The sequence below is a fragment of the Heterocephalus glaber genome, unplaced genomic scaffold (genome assembly GCF_053883595.1).
Source record: "Heterocephalus glaber isolate CG9 unplaced genomic scaffold, H.glaber_assembly_v1.0 deba00000818, whole genome shotgun sequence".
Taxonomy (NCBI): Eukaryota; Metazoa; Chordata; class Mammalia; order Rodentia; family Bathyergidae; genus Heterocephalus; species Heterocephalus glaber.
Genome location: NW_028258164.1, coordinates 12,911,946 through 12,932,133, shown reverse-complemented (window position 1 = coordinate 12,932,133; position 20,188 = coordinate 12,911,946). Strand labels below are relative to the sequence as shown.

Here is a 20,188-nt window from a genome sequence, read left to right as displayed (position 1 = left end):
CCAGTACTTGGAATTGACCCCAAGGAGTGCTGAGGTACATTCTTAGCCCTTTATTTATATTTATTTTGAGACAAGATCTCATTAAATTGCCCAGGTTGACCTCAAACTCTGATCCTCCTGCCTCAGCCTCCTGAGAGGTGGGATTACAGGTGTGTGCCTCCATGGCCAGTTTGCATAACTTTTTAATGAACTACTTTTATTTCAGCATGAGTGAGGAGAAAGCAGCTTCTCACCTTCCTTCCCTAGCCCTTGCTCTTCTCTCAATCAGGATTTCTAATTTCTATGGTATTTCTTAGCTTTAAAATGTTTCCATGTAGTTTTAAAGATAAAGTTTTACTATATAGGGGGTTATTTTCAGAGAGCAATTATGTCTTTGAAGAACTAACAGGCAGTGGACATAGTTGCACACTCCCCTAATCTCAGCACTTAGGGGGCTGAAGCAGGAGGATCCCTGTGACTTTGAGACCAGCCTGGGCTACATAGTGAGTTCAAAGCCAGCCTGGAGTACATAGAGGCCCTGTCTCAAAAAAACCCAAAAAACCAAATAAAAAAAAACAACTAACAGTTTTGGTCAGCTGTTTGCCATCTCTGGGCCTCGAGTCTTCTGGAAAATGTGAGACTTGGAACAGATCTGCTTTTCCGCCAAGTAGTCTAAAGAGCCCAAGCTTGGAAGGGATAGATGAGAAAAGATTTCTGTGGTCGAATTTGGGAAATTCTGAGTTATACTGAGTGTGAGAGGGGTTTCTATTTCATTTCATTTATTTATTTAATGTTACTTGTTGCAAGGTGTTTATGGACTGCCTCCTAAGGCCACATCGCTAGAGGTCGAGCCCTAGGTGACTCCATGGTAGCACCTTCAGGTTAAGGATGGCAGTTGCACAGAGCATGTGCAGTGTGGGACATGAGGCATGCAGGACACTGACATGGGACTCCGAGGCCTGTTCAGTGTTGGTGGCCTCTGTACAACGGAAGATGCTATAGCATGGACCTGATCTAGGCCTTAAAAGCTTAGTCCCCAGTTTGGCCTCAGTGAGAGGTGATGGAACCTTTAAGAGGCAGGGCCTAGTGGGAGGTCATGGGTCACAGGGGCAGGGCATTCCCTCCAAAGGGATTGTGGGACCAGGTCTTTTCCTCTTTATTTGCATTGTAGTTCTGAGCTGGGAACTGAGCTGTTAGATTTGCTGTGCACTCCAGACCTGGATTCGCTGCCTCATCCTAGGCCCAAAGATAACCGAGGTCAACCAGCCAGACTGAAATCTCCAAAACGGTGAGCCAGAGAGGGCACGGGGGTGCACTCCAGGAATCTCAGCACTCAGGAGGCTGAGGCAGGAGGATCCTGCAAGTTCGAGGCCAGCCTGGGCTACACAGTGAGAACCTGTCTCAAAAAAGACAACAAAACAAAATAAAAACACCCGCTGAATGGATGGCTGTCAGAGGCCGCACCTTGCTCTCAGGCTGTAGGAGATGGAGGGTCTTATAGGGTCTGAATAGGGACAGAGATGGGGAAGGAGATGGCACGAGGGGAGCCTTCGCCTTTCATTTTCGGGTAGGGCCTGACTTGCTTTGATCCTATTTAAAAAGGGCTTCTTAGCATTTGCCAAGGAGGCTGTCCTTGGGCAGGGGAGCCATGATTTAATGTCGCCAAGTTGGCCTCTGTGTCACCTCCTGCTGTGGGGAGCTGGGTGGGGTCACCTGGGTTGGGCTGGACTTGGCTCCTGATGGCCACTGTCTGTTACCTGGTGACAAGACAGGTGGAGGGCTGTCACGGAGCACTTGCCTGTGATTTCTGCAACTGTTCCTAGTAAGGGACATAATTATGGATCCTAAGACTAGAAAGTTCACGCCCAACTCCTTTTTTGAGACAGGATCTTGCTATGTAGTTTAGGCTGGCCTGGAACTCACAGCAATTCTCCTGCCTCAGCCTCCGGGGTGCTGTGGTTTTGAAGACTGTATGCATGGGGTGGCTAGGTCCTGTGGGTTCTCCAGGTCTCTTCCAGCCCCGGAACTGGATGATCTAGAAGAATTTATACGTTACAGATTCCAGCAGTGACTTGCCGAGCTTGCACTAAAGGGATTACACACGGTTCCTTAAGTGTATTCTTTTAGAAGAACATAACCCAATTTACTTTCTAGCCCAGAGCCCTCAAAATAATTAGGTAGGAGTTCAGACAAGTGTTAAAAGCCAGTTGTTTCTGGTGAATCCAAATGGCTTTAAAAAAATCAATTTCATTTCTCAGTTGAGGCGGGCTCGCAATGTAGATCTCATGTGGTGTATTGAATAGTGACGCAAGACCACTCTAACATAACAAGTCAGCAAGGAGACAGTTCAGTGCCGCATTCCAAAGTCAAGTGAAACAGACAGAGCAAAGGAAGGATTTGGGAGTAGGGAGTGAGGAATGAGACTGAGCCCAGGCTGGCCTTGAACTCACTATGTAGCCCAGGCTGGGCTTAAAATTATGGCAATCCTCCTGTCTCAACCTCCTTAGTCCTGGGATTATAGGTGCACATGACCATGCCTGGACTGCCTTTTTTTTTTAAAAAAAAATGACATTTTTTTTCCTGCCCTTGGTGATAATTAATGCCCAATTCATAGTGCAGTGTTTGGGTACAGAAACCTGAATGATAGCTACACAAGGCAAAGCCTGCTAAATTGCACAGGGCTTCTGTATTAATGTGGTTTGGGATGATATATTAGGATCACTGCTTACCAGGAGAATATTGACTGCATCTTAGATAACAAAGTTAACAGCTAATAAGATGGTTAGGCTGGTTGGGGAAATATTTGTTTTCTTCACTAATGTTAGACAGAAAGGATACATCTGAATGTATAGTGCATGAAAACAGTCCTTTTGGATGAATTTCAGGGAAATAAACATACTAGCATGTGGCCACATATTGGTGGATTTCATATTTCTCAAACCTGGAAAGATGTATTCTCAGGAATTCTTTGTGTCACAAATAGAACTCTTTTGAATTATTCTGGCTTTAATACAGGAAATTTTTGCCTGGCATTTTGGATGTCACCCTTAATTTCCAAGGACGAGAGTCCTAAGAAAGAATATACATCTGATGAAATTTGCTTCAAAAATATCTGGGAGGCTGAGGCAGGAGGGGGGCATCAAGTTTGAGGGCAGCCTGGGCTACGTAGTGAGTTCAAGGCCAGCCTGCACTACAAAGCAAGACTGTCTGAAAAAACCAGAAAAAAATATGTACATATCCACACCTGGACATAGAAACTTGGAAAAATTAACCACCAGATTTCGCTGGTTATGGTGAGCTGCAGGGCAGGGTGAGTTTATAAGGTATTTGTACCTTTAAAGTTACATGTTCTATGATGTTGGAGTTTTTACAATGAACACATATTTGAATGAGGATTGTTCTTTTTCAGTTTTGCACTGGGAGCCTCAGCTGTGTGTTAAAAATAAAGAAATTTAAAATGTTAAGGGCTAGTAGGTCCTGAGTTCCATCTCCGGCACCAAAAAAAAAATGTTAAGGGCTGAAGGCCAGGCATGGTGATGCACGCCTGTGATCCCAGCACTCAGGCTGAGGCAGGAGAATTGCTGAGTGTTCAAGGCCAGCCTGGGGAAAAACAAAGAAAAAGAAGTAAAAGGTTATGTTTAGATTTACAAACCATGGCTGTTGGTCAATATAGGAAAAGACTCTGACCAAAGATTCTGTGTTCTCGGAGTGGCCTTTTCCGAATGTTTGGGCTTATTTTCCCCCCAGCTCGCTGCTTTCTGAAACCATCTGCAGTGAAACTCAGTTTTGGTTTGCTTTTTATTTCCCAAAGCCTCATAGACCAATACTTTAATAAATATTAATCAATAAAAATGGATTACTGGTAAAATGAAATTTTTAAAATTTTTGGTACTGGGGATTGAACTCAGGACCTTGCGCTTGGAAGGCAGGCTTGGTGAGCTAAATCCTCAGCCCAGTAAAATGAAATTTAAAACACCAAAGACAGAATTCAAGAGCCAGCCAATGCTTGCATTCATTTATTTATTTATTTATGACAGGGTCTTGCTGTGTAGTTCAAGGTGCGCTGGTACTGAACTCACTGGGTAGCCCAGGCTGGCCTCAAACCTGTGGTGATCCTCCTGCCTCAGCCTTCTGTGTGCTGGGATGACAGGTGTGTGCCATCGTGCCTGTTAGGTGCTGTTTTGCTTTTTGACCTCCATCAGCTGAGGCTGGGGACAAGTCTAGGATGGCACTGGGGTCCTCTTGGCCCTTTGTCTGAGGTGGGGCTGGAAGACCCTCCCAGCTGCCCTTGGGAAAGAGGGGTGCTGCTCCACTCCTGGGGAGGCTGGAGACCCCTGAGGTGGCAGCAGTGCTCTGTAGTGTCAGGGACCACCCGTGGCCTCACCTGGCAGCCATCATGCAGCAGCACAGGCTTGGGTAGGAACTGTGGGGCTGTTCTGGCCCAACAGATTCCAGTTCCTCCTTGAAACAGAACTGTGCATGCAGGTGTCGTGGTGCACAGCTGTAATCCCTGCACTCTGGAGGGAGGCTAAGGCAGGAGGATCTCACATTTGAGCCCAGCCCTGGCAACCTAGTGAGGCTCTATCTCCAAATAAATGGGCTTGCAGCCCTGGCTTCAGTTCCCAGTGCTGCAAACAAACAAGCAAACCAAAAACAAAACCCAAAACATAACCATGCAGCAAGCTTCTGCCGTCCTGCTGAAGCTGGGGCCACAGGGCCCATGGACTGCCACCTGGCTCTGCTCACCTCCCTGGGAACCTCAGGACAGACTAGGCCCTGGGAGAAAGCAGCTGGAGGAGGAGGAAGGGAAGCAGGGGCCACCTGGGGCCATGAGGGGACACAGGACTTGTCCCCTGGGGCCACACAGTCTGGCTCCTGTGCTGTCTCATGCCTACTTCCCTCTTATACCACCAGTATCTATGAATCATCCTTGCTGTCTCACTGGTGGTTCTGGTTCCAGGTGACCCTGAGCAGAACCATAAGAGGCTGTTGTCATCATCTGACTTAGAGGCAGGTGGCTGGGGACAGGGCTGCAGTTGTCAGGAGAGCCTCCCTGAGCAGAACGGATGCTGGAAAGCACTTGTGTCCAAGAGAGCATGGAAAGGAAGTGGGTGCAGTGATGCATGCCTGTAATCTACATACTTGGGAGGCTGAGGCAGGAAGATTTCCAGGAGCTCTCAAGAGTTGGAGGCCAGCTTGGGCTAAATAGTGAGATCTTGTCTCAAAAAACAAACAAAAAAGAGGATGGAGGGGAAAGGTGTAGGTAACAACAAACCGGTTAGCTAAAGCCAGCAGCTGCCTGAGGCCATACCTGTCCCTTCCACCTGGACCAGTGAGCCACCTCTCATCTGCCCCTCTGAGTCATCTCTGCAGGAGAGAGGAAGCTGGTTCACCAGCCACCTCTGTCCCCAGGATGTGAGCAGACACTGGGTAAACAAGAGGGTAAAGATCTGTGGCCCAGCCTGGAGAACTCACTGTAAACAGTGGGTCCCACAGACAAGAGCCCTGAAAAGGCTTAGCAAGGATTTGGGAGCAGAGAGGAGGAAGCTGCTGCCCGTGCCTCTGTGTGGAAACAAAGACAGGCTCTTTGTGCTTCCCTGCGGACTCCTGACTCAGGTACCCCACACCCAGACCCAACGATGATCAATACCGCTCCCCAGTTGTGTCATAAATGCATTCTAATATGATGGCTTTTTGTTTTGTTTGAGGCAGGGTCTCACTGTGTAGCCCAGGCTGGCCTCAAACTCATGGAGATCCTCCTGCCTCAGCCTCCTGAGTGTTGGGATTATACCATGTCTGGCTAAATCAGATATAGATTTCAAACAAATATTCCTAATATGTATCCGTACAATATTTTCACTTTCTTTCTATTTTCAAAGGGAAAGATGAACAGCACTCACCCTTTGGGATTTTTTTGCATCTCAATCTCATTATTTTTTCTATTAAATCAGGCATGCATCCACTTTCCAGGGCTGAGCTCTTTGCAAATGAGCATTGTGACTCAGTTTAGCCAGGGTCAGGAATTTTGGGAGCTTTTAACAGTACTGACATCAAGATGGGCGAAAATAGGATCTTCAGAGTACAAAAAACTCAGCCTTAAACTCTCTATTCTCTAGCTTCCTCATCCAAGTGAGGAGAAAGAAATGGCGGGGACATGATTTTCCAGGCAGAATTTCTGAGTCTGAGGAATGCATTCTGCTGAAGTGAATATAGTATTTGTTAAAAATTTAAAATGGGGGCCGGGGATTTAGCTCAGGGGTTCCAGTGCCTGCCTCACAAGCGCAAGGTCCCAAGTTCGATCCCTGGTACCAAAAAAAAAAAAAATTAAAAATGGGTAAAATGTGGATTCATGTTTTTGTTTTTTTTTTGAGATACTATGTAGTCCAGTCTGGCCTCGAACTCAACAGTGATCTTCCTGGCTCAGTCTCCTGAGTGCTGGGATTGCAGGCATGAGCCACCACACCCGGCAATTCATAGCATTAGAATCAGGATCAATTTAACAACTAGAAGGAACCTTTGAGAAAATGTATTCTAAATCCCAGCACTCAGAGGGCTGAGGCAGGAGAATTACCATGAGTTGAAGGCCAGCCTGGACTACAAAGCAAGACCCTATCTCAAAAAGAAAAAAGGAGGGACCGGGGATTTAGCTCAGTGATTCCGGTGCCTGCCTCAAAAGCGCAAAGTCCCGAGTTCAATCCCCGGGACCAAAAAAGAAAGAAAGAGAAGAACAAGTAGATGTATTCTATATACATCATTTTATGGATGAACACGGCTGGAACACAACCCGTTGATGGTGGGAGAGGCAGGTGTCTTAATTACTTGGGGCTTCCTGATCAGTGTGGACTGTGAACCCCTTCCTCTCAAACATGCTGTCAGATTCTGATACATGCTACAGCTAACGCCCAAGAGACTGATTTGGTGGTTTCTTTCTTTTTTTTTTTTTTTGCCATTGGTTTCTATATCAATAGGCTTAGACTAAAGATCCTGAATTTAAAAAAATCAGATCCAAGCATGGTGGCACACACGTGTAATGCCAGTACTTCAGAGGCTGAGGCAGGAGGATTGCTGTGAGTTCAAGGCCAGCCTGAGCTACACAGAGAGACTCTGTCTCAACAAAACAAAACATCAGAGAGACCAGTGAACAAACACCTTAAGAGAAAGGAGGGGAAAAGCCCAAAATAAAGCAAACACCAAGCCAAATGGGTGGAGATGTAGCTCAGTGGCAAAGTGCTTGCCCAGCATGTGGAAGGCCCTGGATTCAATCCTGAGCGCTAGGAAAACAGGAAGGGAACACAGGAATCATTGAGTCTAGCATCTTCATCTGGCCGGGCATCCCAGCTACTCTGGAGGGTGAGGCAAAAGGGTTGCAAATTTGAGGTCAGTTGGTAAAGTAGTGAGAACTTGTCTTTTCTAAAAATAAAAAGGGCTGAGGATGTAGCTTAACACTAGATGACTTCCCCAGGATACATGAGGCCCTGGATTCAATCCCTACTACCACAAAAATGCAACAAACCCAAGGAAAACAACTTCTCAACAATATATTTCAGTTATCTGCACATCCACTCATCCATCTTTTCATCCTTTTTCTCGTTCTTTCTTTTCCTTTTGAGACAAGATCTCAATATGTAGTTCAGGCTGGCTTTGAGCTCACTATATAGTCCAGGGTGGCCTCAAACTTGAAGCAATCTTCCTGTCTCAGCCTCCCCAGTGCTGGGATTATAGTAGGTGCCACCATGCATGGATCTGATTTTTTATTTTAATTCAAGATCTTTGAATTATTTAAGGGCAGGAAGTCTGCGGACATTTACTACTGATTGCAAATGTGTACTTTCAAATGTTTCTGGAGGAAAAGTATATATGTGTGTGTGTATGAGTATGTGTAGAGTAAGAGAGACAGAGAGAGAGAGGGGGGAGAGAGAGAGAGAGAGAAAGAAACTGATTTACACAGAGATATAGAGGAAGAATGATAGAGCCAGTGTAGTAAAAAAACCTTTTCTTTTGAGACAGTCTCTCTCTCTAAGTTGCCCAGGCTGGCTTTGAACTCACAATCCTCCTGCCTCAGCCTCCACATGGCTGGGATTACAGGAATGTGCTATCACACCCAGACCATGTAGTAAAATATTAACGTGTGAGAATTTGGGTGGAACATATATGGGAATTGTTTGCACTATTTTGCCAGTGTTTTTTCAATCTAAATTTGTTTTGAAATTGAAAAGTAAAAGAAAAAATGAGTTTGCTATATGCTAAATAAGCACTTTAAGGACTGAGGAAGGGTGGAAAATGTGGTGTTGTGGGTACTGGAGATGGACAGAGAGCAATAAAACCTCAATAGCAAGCCTTGTGTGGTGGTGCATGCCTATAATAATCCCAGCACTTTGTGGCAGGCTGAGGCTAGAGGATCATCATGAGCTGGAGGCCAGCCTGGGCTACATAGTGAGTTCAAGGCCGGCCTCAACTATGTGGTGAGACCTTGTCTCAAAAAAGAAAAACAGGACCAGGGATCTAGCCCAGTGGTTCTGGCGCCTGCCTCGCAAGCGAAAGGTCCCAAGTTTGATCCCTGGTACAAACAAACAAACAAACAAAAAACAGAACATACCCTCAATAGCATCAGTTCCGAGGAAAGTTGGTAGTCATGCAATCTCATTCTGTAAGGTTGCCTTGGCTTTCAGTTGTTCTGCTTTTCTACGCCAGAGGTACAATGCAGTAAATTGGCTAGGAAAGGGATTACTTTGTTTTCTGTTATAGCAACTGAGAGATAGGCATAAATCTTAGCCCGGAAGGAATTAATTTGACTAACATAGATGTGAAATCAAAATTAATAGGACTCTAATCCCCTTGGAGCCCTGCGATTGTGTGGAAAGCTCTTATCAAATGTTTGCGGAGACACAGGGCACAGTATTATTGTCAGGATCCTGGAGGGGTGGTGGGGTCAGATGGATGGAAGATAGCAGCAGGGGCGCTGGCCTTGCTTGGTGAAACGGGGCTGGAGATCGAGGGACCAACCCGGGCTTGGACTGCGCTGGCCTGGAACCTGACCCAGGAGCCTCTTCCTGATATGGGATATGGGGTTTGAGATGAGCATGTGGCCCTGATTTGTACCACGGAGTGGGAGGCTTACGGATGATCTCCTGCCTCAAAGGAAACAGCACCTTGATTAGTTCACATCCTGGGGAAGCCGGCACCATCTGCCGTCCTGCAGGCTGTGCCCAGCCGGCTCGGCTGGGGCAGGGGCTGCTTATGTAACAAGTGTGCAGCCAGCGAGCGTGGGGTGCCGCTGCCTCGGGCACAGTGCAAGCGCTGGAGATAGCGATGGGATGGAAATAACAGGCGTGTGCTGTCGATGACTTACAGGTCAGGGACTTCCAAGGAGTTCCAAGAAAACCGTTTTTGGGTCTGCAGGAGGGGATGAACCCTCGGTGGGATACTGAACACCAGATGAAATGAACTGATAACCTTAGGCAAGTAGTACATGCTGGGTGTGTATCAACCAGTCTCTTGTTGGGCCCCACCACACCCCTGTTTCTGTAGGGATCTCTCTACCCTTGAAGCAGCTTTGGATTTTTTTTGTGTGTGTTTTGGGTTTTTTTTGAGACAGGGTCTCTCTGTGTAGCACAGGCTGGCCTCAAACTTTCCACGATCCTCCTGCCTCAGCCTCTGGAGTGCTGGGATTATTACAGCCATGAGCCCTCAGGTCCAGCTAGCTGGAAGCATCTTCAGTTCCTCCAAATCTCGCCCTCTCTGGTCCGTCTTACCAGAATAGTTCCATGGGCCTGAACTTGACCTGCCGCTGATGTCGTTACCCAGGTGTTCTGAGTGCGGGAAGTCGGAAGTTGCCCTGGCCATGCTCCCATGGGTGCCAGGGGTGCTTACCGCAGGGCCAGCACTTATTTGGTTAGGAAAAGCCGCCTGGTTTTAACATGTGAATATATTTGGGCTGCAATGGGGATTTCAATTTGTAGATTTCACCATGGTTGTGCTATCAAGCAGTGTTTGGGTTTGTTAATGTTACATGCATTGGATTCTTTGAAATTGTTAGTATGTATGGAAATCAATTTTCATGAAATGAACTGTGAGTTTTGCTGTATAGCACATCTTTAGTACTAGAGTAAAATAGCTTTTAGATTACCAGAATATCAGATTTCTGCTATAAATTTGTGTGCAAAAAGGGGAAAAAGAAGGCATACGTGGGACAAGAAAAGGAAAAACAGAAAATAGAAGTGATGTTGTTGTGCTTTTGGCTGTGTATGGGGAGAAGTTTTTAACCTGTTCTCCTTGGGATCCAGGATCTTTATCCATCCCAGAGAGTGTTGGGCAGGATTTTTTGTTGTTTTTTTGAGACAAGGTCTGGCTATGAAGTTCAGGCTGGCCTTGAACTCATTTTGTAGCCCAGGCTGTTGTCAAACTCACACCCATCCTCCTGATTCAGCTTCCTGAGTGCTGGGATTACAGGCCTGCACCACCACGCCTGGCCTGTCTATTATTAAAGCATAATTTTTAAGAGTGTATGTTTGCTATATGTACTAGTCACATTTGTTCTGGTGACTTGGTATGTACATGGATATATCATGTCTTGACCATTTCCGATCCCTTTACCCCCTTCTCTTCTTCTCTCCCCTCTTTCCCAAATTTCCTACTGCATCTCTGAAATGCCTGCCTGCTTGTAACCTTCCATTGCTCCTTTATTTTACTCTTTATTTATATTTTGGATTTCTCATATAAGAGAAACCATGCGATATTTAATTTTCTGTGTTGGATTTACTTTACTTTTTTTTTTTTAAATTTGAGACAGTGTTTTGCATTGTAGTCCGGGCTGGTCCCAAACTCATGGTGATCCCCCTGCCTCAGCCTCCCAAGTGTTGGGATGACAGATGTGTGCCACCATGCCTGGCCTAACCCCATCTCTTAACAATTAACTATGGTCTTTAATAACTATGGTGTGCACATACAACAACTTTTGTAAGAAGGTTTCTTGGACACGGAGTCTAGGTCAGGGCATGCACACATTTGATAATGGCCAGTGCTGTCACCTGCCCTCCTACACACTGTCACTTTATGTTCCACGCTTGGAGGAGTCCTGTTTCCTCAGATCCCAGCCTTTTGCTGACATCCTGTCTTGAGAAACTTAAAAAAATTTATCTAGAATGCTCAACAGACTTCTTAAATGCACGTCTTCCTTTTGTAATGAAAAAAAGTTTTAAAATTACATTGAATTGTCACTTTTCAAAAAGCAAAGTCATCAAAATGGTGACAGTGGTTCTCTTTGGTTGATGGGCTGTGGGTAATGTTTATTTCTTTAATTGAAAAAGAACAGTTAATTAAAAACAAAAATGTTAACATTTAAACAGAAATGTTGAGCAAGGTGTGGTGGTGCACATCAGTAATCCCTGTTCTCAGGAGGCTGAGACAGGAGGATCACTATGAGTTTAAGTCCAGCCTGGAATACACAGTGAGACACTGTCTTATAAATGAATGAATGAACAGTATAGGGAAAAAAAAAGAGTGAAAGGGAGAAAGATGTCACAAGGCTCTGTCCATTTAGCCATCTGATGCAAAATAATTAAAGAGCTGGTACATTTGTACTTTAAAGCAATGCCAGATTGGGCTTTCAGGATACAAAAACACTTACATGGAATATATATTATGGTAAATTCTTTAAAAATGTTATTAAAACATGTCATTACAACTGAAAAATAGAAATGATTTAACATTTTAGGAGAAATTAATCCCATTCCTCTGCAGCCTTTTTTTTTTTTTTTTTGTACCGGGGATCGAACTTGGGTCCTTGCACTTGAGAGGCAGGCGGCAGAACCACTGAGCTAAATCCCCGCCCTCTGCAGCCTTTTTAAAAGGACATTGGCTTGAGGCAGGCGTGTTGGCACATGCCTGTAACCCCAGTACTCAGGAGGCTGAGGCAGGAGGATTGCTGTGAATTTGAGGCCAGCCTGGCTACATAGTGAGTTCAAGGCCAGCCTTGACTATGTAGGGAGACCCTGTCTCAAACAAAACAAAACAAACCTCCCAAAATAACAAAAATGAAATCTTACTGGGCCAGGTCCTGGTCACACACACTGTTTCTGAGATCTTCTTACCTGATTGCAGAAGAAATGAAATCAACACCAGTGCTGCCCCAGGCTGTTGAAGGGGCCCTGTGCAGTGTTCCCTGTCCTCAAGCTGATCTGGCCACCTTCTTTTTTATTTTTTTTAAGAGTTGTATATATATCTTTATTAAGTTTATTGGTACATTTTAGGTATACAATACAGTTACATTCATCATTGGGATCTTGTACCTTTACATAATCCATCTTGGTTCTTATTTTTTCCCCATTCCCCTGCCCTCCCTTCTCCCCTTCCACCCTTCCTTATTTACAAAGACTTTGTTTCCATGTTTTTCCTTTTCTTATATTTTTTCTTTTCCCTTCTTTCCTTTCCCCTACCCCTCCCACTTCCCCTACTCCTTTAGACCTTTTCTTCCTATTTCAATTAATAATTACATATTTTGATCCTTAGTTACACTTTTAGTTTTTCACACCAGAGAAACTATTCAGTATTTACACGTGTGTCCTATTTATTTCACCTAAGAGTATCACCTCAATGTGCATCCATTTAGCTATAAATGTCTCTAGTTTCTCATTCTTTATGGCTGAATAGTACTCCATTTTATAAAGAAAACATATCTTCTTTATCCAGTCTCCAGTTGATGGGCAACTGGGCTGTTTCCAAGTTTTAGCTATTACAAACTGTGTCACTATAAACATAGGTGTGCATATAACATTGTGGTATGATTCTTTTAATTCTTTTGGGAAGATAACCAGCAGGGGAATGGCTGGGTCAAATGGGACTTCTAATCTTAGTTCTTTGAGGTATCTCCATATTGATTTCCACAGTGGTTGCACCAGTCTGCACTCCCACCAGCAGTGGAGAAGGGTTCCTTTCTCCCCACAACACTGCCAGCATTTGTTGTTGGTTGATTTCTTGACAGCAGCCATTCTTTCTGAGGTGAGGTGGAATCTCAGTGTTGTTTTCATCTGCATCTCTGGAATGACCAGTGACGTTGAACATTTTTTCATATATCTGCTGCTTTTACTTCTTTGTCTGAGAAATATCTGTTCATTTCAGATGCCCATTTTTGGATTGGGTCTTTATATTTGGGGGGGGTCTCATTTTTTGAGTTCTTTATATATTTTAGATAGTAGACCTTTGTCTGAGGAACAGCTGGTAAAAATTTTTTCCCGCATTGTAGGTTGTTTCTTAGCTCTGTTGGTGGTTTCTCTTGCAGTGCAGAAGCTTTTTAATGAGATCCCAGCTGTTGATTTTTTTGTGCTAGTTCCCGTGCTACTGAGGATTTGTTCAAAAAGTCTTTTTCTATACCAAGGTCTTTGAAAGTTCTACCCAACTTATCTTCCAGCAAGTTTAGTGTTTCTGTTTTAATATTTAGATCTTTCATCCACTTGGATTTTAGTTTAGTGCACGGTGAAAAATAGGGGTCTAGTTTTAATCTTTGGCAGGTTGAAATCCAGTTTTTTCAACACTATCTATTTATTTATTTTTTCAACACCATTTATTAAAGAGGGTAGGGCCGGGGATTTAGCTTAGTGGTGCCACCCCCTGCCGAAAGTGCAAGTTCTGGAGTTCAATCCCCTGGTACCAAAAAAAAAAAAAAAGTCTATCTTTCCTCCAGTGAGGGTGTTTGGCTCCTTTGTCAAAGATGAGGTGGCTGAGTATTGTAGGGAACAGGGGAAGGAGATGTTACCAGAACCTCTGCAGTAAGTCCTAGTCTCCTGTGAGCCACGGCAGCACACGGCGAATTACGGGAAAGGTAGAAAAATGAGACTGAGAAGAAGCTGAGCTTTGGGTCTGATCAGTGCTGCTCTGGGTGGCAAAGACCAGAAGCCCTAGCTTGCAGCACCTTTTATTTAGTACATCGGGAGAAACAAATGTAACAAATGAATGTGTAGATTTCAGTACTTCACATTGGGATAAACAAGGTGTAACAAAAGAAGGGGGGGGCGTGGAAATCTCAGAACAATGCAGATGAAGATTTGGTTCCTCCCAGGAACTACACAGATGAAGATTTGGTTCCTCCCAGGGTATCTCCCGCAGGTGTGGTCTTGTCCTGGAGCATTACAGCATCACGAGATCATTGACATCTCAGTTGTGACCTGAGGCCAAAATGGAATTATGTTTTGGAATGTTATAGCTGGCCTGTAGGCAGGAGAACTAGGGCTACTCAAATGATTTTTCCCTAGAATTATGTAGCATTGCTCCCAACAGAGTATGTCTGGAGTTGTTTCTCCATCTTCCAATCTATTCCACTGATCCACAGGTCTGTTTCTTTGCCAGCACCATGCTGTTTTTATCACAGTGGCTTTGTAGTATAATTTCAAGTCAGGGATTGTGATACCCCCTGTCATTTATCTGTTACCTAGAATTGCTTTTGCTATTCTAGGTCTCTTATGGTTCCAAATGAATTTTTGGATTGTTTTCTCTAGTTCTGTGAAATATGCTGTTGGGATTTCAATCGGGATTGCATTCGATCTGTATAGCAGTTTTGGAAGTATCATCCGGCCACCTTTGTTTTGTTTTGTTTTTTTTGGTACCAGGGATTGAACTCAGGTCCTTGTGCTTCGCAGCAGGAGGCAAAACCACTGAGCTAAATCCCTGGCTCTGGCCACATTCTTATCTCAGGCAGCTGACTGATCCTGTGTCCTTCTGTCCCTAACCTCCCTTCTGCTTTCCTTATTCCTTTTTTAAATGTTTTGGTATTTTGTGGCAGGGTCTCCTTATGTAGTCCAGGCTGGCAATCCTCCTGCCTCAGCCTCCATAGTGCTGGAATTATAGGCATGTACCACCAAGCCTGGTTTACATTTCTAACCTGGTATAATCAGGGCCTGGATCAAAACAACCACAAAGTAAATGTCTTTTGACTGGATTCATGAAGAGTATGTATGGCTCAGACTTTTAAACACTTATGTGAACATTTGTATCTCTCCTGTATTTGCATAATCATACCTTATTTTTTGGTAGTGAGTTCTTTAAGCTTGTTACCAAGTGAAGTAACATTTTTGTTGTTTTGAGATAGGGTCTTGCTATATAGTCCAGGCTGGCCTTGAACTCACTGTGTAGTCCAGGTTAGCCTTCCTTGAACTTGCAGTGATCCTCCTGCCTCAGCCTCTTGAATGCCAGGATTATAGGCAACTCATTTCTCTGATCCTTCCCTACCACTTTGTCTGATGGTTCAGCATTCTTCTCTAAGGGTAAGGGGTTTATTTCATCCCTAAATTGTCTTGAATGTCCCTTAGGAACAAATTTTATTTGTGGAAGTACAGTAAAATCTTTTGGTGGGAGGAACATCTTAACAAGTTCTGTTATGTCCCAGAGTGTTCGCTTCCTCTTCCTTTTTTTTTTCAGTGTTTGAGACAGGGTCTCACGCTCAGGCTGGCCTTGAACTCACAGTGATCCTGCCTCAGCCTCCTGAGTGCTGGGATGAGAGTGCTAGGATGATAGGTGTGCGCCACCATGCCCGGCTCCCCTTATCTTTTTTTTTTAATAAAAGAGGACAATTTATTTGAAGATGGGAAAGGAGGAGGAAAAGAGAGGTGACAAACAGCTACTCTGGACAAGAAGGGAGAATTTGAAAGTGAATTGCTCTCCCCTTCCTTCTTCTTTTTTTTTTTCAGTACCAGGGATCGAACTCAGGACCTTGCTCTTGCCAGGCAGGCGTGGTGCCACTGAGCCTCATCCCTAGCCCTCCCCTTTCTCCTTAAAACAAATTTTACTGTGATGTAATTTATATACAATAGAGCTCTCCCTACCCCTTTCTTAGTTGTGGTGCTGGGGATTGAACCCAGGGCCTTTGCACTGAGCTACATCCTTAATCCTTTTTGAAAATTTTGAGATGGGGTCACTAAATTGCCAAGGCTGGTTTCAAACTTGGTGATTCCCCTGCCTCAGCCTCCCAGAGGGCTGGGATTACAGGCATGTGGCACCATGCTCTTAAAATCTCAACCTTTTAAAGCGTACAATTCAGTGGTATTTAGTGTATTTATGAAATTGTACCACCTTCACCATAATCAGAACACTTTCATATCCCCAGAGCAACCTTATATAATTTAGTACTCTCCTTCCCTTCCAAGCCTTCATGCTAGGTAGCCACTATTTTGTCTGTAATTTGCATACTGAAGACATTTCATACACAGTAAAGAGGATTACATAGAATATGGCCTTTTGTGACCAGTTCGTGGCCCTTACCATGTGTTTTTTCCCCTTTATGTGGGGGATCAAACTAGGGCCTTATGCACGCTAGGCATACCCAAGCCTCGGGGAACAGGGCTCTTATGTACATTCTTGTACACATCTTTTGGTAAATATATAACCATACATACCTCCAGATGTGCACCTCAGAGTAGAATTGCTAGGTTAGAGTATTCCCCATTTGTTCAAGTTCAGTAGATAACACCAACTTTCCAAAGCGGGGGTACCAGTTTATGGCAGTGTGTAGGAACTTTAGCTCCTTCACAGCCTTGGGAATGCATGGTATCATCCATAATTTTGTTTTAGCCATTTACATATGTAATTTACATCATGTTCTGGTCTTATTTGTATTTTCCTGATAACTGTCAAAGAAGAACACTTTTTGTGTTTGTTAGACATTTGTATATCCACTTTTTGGGTAACCCTGAAATGCAATGGGGAAAAAGTATGGATCTGTTTCTGGACACTTCTATTATTTATTGCTCTATTTGTTGACCTTTGTGCCAGTATTACTTTCAAAAGCTAGGTTTCAGAGCCTGGGGGTATAGTTCAGCAGTACATTATGTGCTCAGTATGGACAGGTCCTGGGTTTAATCCCTAGCACCAAAACCAAAACCAAAAAACCCTAATAACAACAAAATGCTAGGCTTTTTATCTGCTGATTAAGTTGTCCAGGTTCATGCCTCTCCAGTTATCTTTTTCTTTTTTTCTGGTATTTTGGATTGAACTCAGGACCTTGTGCTTGCAAGGTAGACAAGGCACCACTGAGCTAAACACCCGATCTCGTTATCTTTTCCTTTTGCATTTTATATATTTTGGTATCAACTTCACAGTCTACACTCACACTCACCTGCAAATCCTGCTGGATTCTGATTGGCATTGTGTTAAATCTGTGCATTTTCCAAATAAGAAAATGACACTCCTTTTTGGGGGTGGTACTGGAGACTGAACTCAGGGACGCTCTTCAGCGGTACCTCAGTTCAAGAACTTAATTCTTTCCACGATTCTGGATGCAAACCGAATTGGATGAGAACCAAATCAAATTTCACCATATGGTCAACACTGAACCTAACTACTGACTGTGATTCAGCTACTGCACCACTGAATTGCAGCCTCAGTCTTTTATTTATTTTCAGATAAAGTCTTGCCAACTTGCACAGGCTGGCCTCAAAATAAAGATCCTTGGGCCAGGGATTTAGCTCAGTGGTTTTGCTGCCTGCTGTGCAAGCACAAGGACCAGAGTTCGATCCCTGGTACCAAGAAAAAAAAAATCCTCTGCCCCAGCCTCCTGAATAGCTAGGATTACATACATGCAATACCATGCCCAGAAACATTCCTCTCTTTATTTCTGGAGACAGGCACAGTAAGTAGCAGCACAGGATGCTGGGGTGCTGGTTGTCTCCTGTGATCTGGCTGACTGGGAGTACAGTTGGGTGGTAGCGCCTAGCATTTTAAGAGTGGATCCTGCTGCACATTGCTAATCTGGGGAAAGATCCAAATTCGAGGCACCTAACTCCGCTTCCTATATTCCATGTGTTAGCAAACCTTACTGCCTCTGCCTTTCAAATGCACCCACCCAATGCTGACTCCTCCCCAGCAGGATCTTGTTCTCCTTTAGGTCAAGTCTGAACTGTTTGTCGCCAGGACTGTTACAGTCAGTCCTTTCTGATGTGGCCCCTGCTCCCTCAAGTTCTTTCAACACTGCAGCTGAGACAACCTCATCTAAATGCTCAGATCACCTGTCTGAAATCCTCATGGCAGCCAAAGCCCTGAGTGCTAGCAGGACCTCAATGACTGGGCCAGCCTGTGCCCCTTCCTTCTTAACATCACTTCCTGCTCTCTTTCCCAATATCCTGGAGCCCAGGCCTGGCTGCACCTTGGGCTGGGCCTGGGGCACTCCTCTTCCTAGAACACAGGAGCGCTCCCTCCCCGCCCAGGTTTTCACAACACCTTCTCCTGGCCAGGCATCTGGATGCAGTTGTATGATCTCAGCAATTCAGGAGGCTGAGGCAGGAGGATTACTTGAGCCTAGGAGTTTGAGGCCAGTCTGTCTTCAGAAAAAAAAAAAAGTACGTATGTCAACTATCCAATAGGCTTCTCTCTCCAAGGTTTGTCTCTTGCTTTCTTTTTCCTCAATTTTACTACCATTTTAAGGGCTGTAATAATTTGCCTTTTTTTTTTTTTTGAGATAGTCTTAACTTCATAGTTAACTAACATAGTTCATGGCCTTGAACTATGTAAGCCCAGGCTGGTCTCAAACGCTGAGATCCTGGCTCAGCCTCCCGAACGACGGGATGAGGCGAGCACCACCACCGAACTCAGGCTGCCTGTCTCTACTGGCTCAGCTTTACCCTATGGGAGTTTCTCTTCCCTCACAGTTATTCTAGCACCTAGAGCTGTAGCCTTTAAAGTAAGCACTCTCTAATTACTCACTGAATGCTGAGTGAATAAATGTAGGTGTGAGAAGTAAATCCCATTTATGGGCTGAAAGGGAAGATCTGAGATGCTAATAGCTTGAACTTTGCATTTGACTCTCTCGTTTCCCTAGGATTTGACAGGGGTCAGCAAAGCTGGGGGTAGGGGGCACAAGGACAATAAGACAGTTTCCTAACTTTAGGGATTATCTTTTTTTGGGGTTTTTTTTTTTCCCTTAACAGTGAATTTTTGTCTTTGAGGAGAGAATTACTTATCAGTAGCACCTTACCTGTAATGTGAGCTTTCTTAGAAATGTCACTCATGTCTGGTATTCCTTCTGTACATTAAGGCCCCCTCCCCAAATGATCATATTGGTTTGTACAGTGGAATTGCATATTTTCTTCCTCTCTTGGACTGGAAATCTTCAGGTAACTTTTCTTTGTAGCAACAGTGAAATATTTCTTCTCTCTTTCCTGTGATCTAAGCTGTCTTACTTAACTGGCTAATTGTCACCTCTGAACTAAAACAGTAGTGTGACTCACTGGTACAACTCCTTCCTGGTCCAACAATCGGGTTTTCTTCGATTTAAATATATATAATATAAACATTATATTTACTAGAGTGCCACTTAGTCTTTACTCTCATTCTTCCCAGTGAGAACTCAAGCCCTAGCTATGTTTTGTATTATCACTGAGTAGTCTTCCCCAGGTCTTGTCCTTTCTCCAGGAGCCAGCCAAACTTTTCTTAGGTATTTTAGGAAAATCTTTTTTTTTTTTTTGAGACAGGGTCTCACTATGTAATTCAGGCTGGCCTTGAACTTACTTTGAAGCCCAGGCTGGCTTCGAACTCATAATGAACACCCCCCCCCCCCCAGTCTCTGGAGTGCTGGGATTACAGGCGTGCACCACCACACCTGGTTAGGAAAATCTTGATTGAACATTATTTCTTGGTTCTAAATGTTAACAATTTGGATGCATTTCACACTGTTGCATTTGTTTATATGTTGCATTGACTTGCTGATCTTTTAATGTTATTTCCTTGTTTTTTTCTTTAAAAAAAAAAGCCCCATTACATACATATATACATAAATACCAAAATATATATATTTTGGTACTGGCGATTGAACTTGGGACCTTGCACTTGTGAGGCAGGCGGTGGTACCACTGAGCTAAATCCCCAGCCCTTAATATTTAATATTAAAGGAGCCCTTGGGAGGATGAAGAAGGAGGATCACTGAGAGTTCCAGGGCAGCCTGGGCTACATACTGAGTTCAATGCCAGCCTGAACTACATAGCAAGACCCTGTCTCAATAAATAAATACATACATAATGTATTAAAAAAATTAAAGGACACATAACATCAGCAATTTATTATGGGAGCTTAGGGATAAGTAGTTAACTTCTGAAGTTTAAACTGCTGGTTAATAAAAAAATTGTGAATTGTTGTCTAGATGTAAGCTTTTTTTTTTTTTTTAGATGTAAGCATTTTTAACCATGGAAAATGAATGTATTGGTGACTGTTAGCTATGAGAGCTGGAATCTGT

The 20,188-nt window shown here is 44.0% G+C and overlaps 1 protein-coding gene across 1 annotated transcript in view; it reads left to right on the top strand.

Annotated features, from left to right (window-relative positions):
* Positions 1 to 1,151: 1,151 nt before the first annotated feature.
* The window catches only part of Ezh2 (enhancer of zeste 2 polycomb repressive complex 2 subunit), an 87,547-nt gene continuing 68,510 nt past the window's right edge, over positions 1,152 to 20,188 (top strand). Inside the window, exon 1 of the mRNA XM_021240896.2 lies at positions 1,152 to 1,267. The gene's annotated coding sequence lies outside the window, so the exon portion shown is untranslated. The remainder of the gene's footprint in view (positions 1,268 to 20,188) is intronic.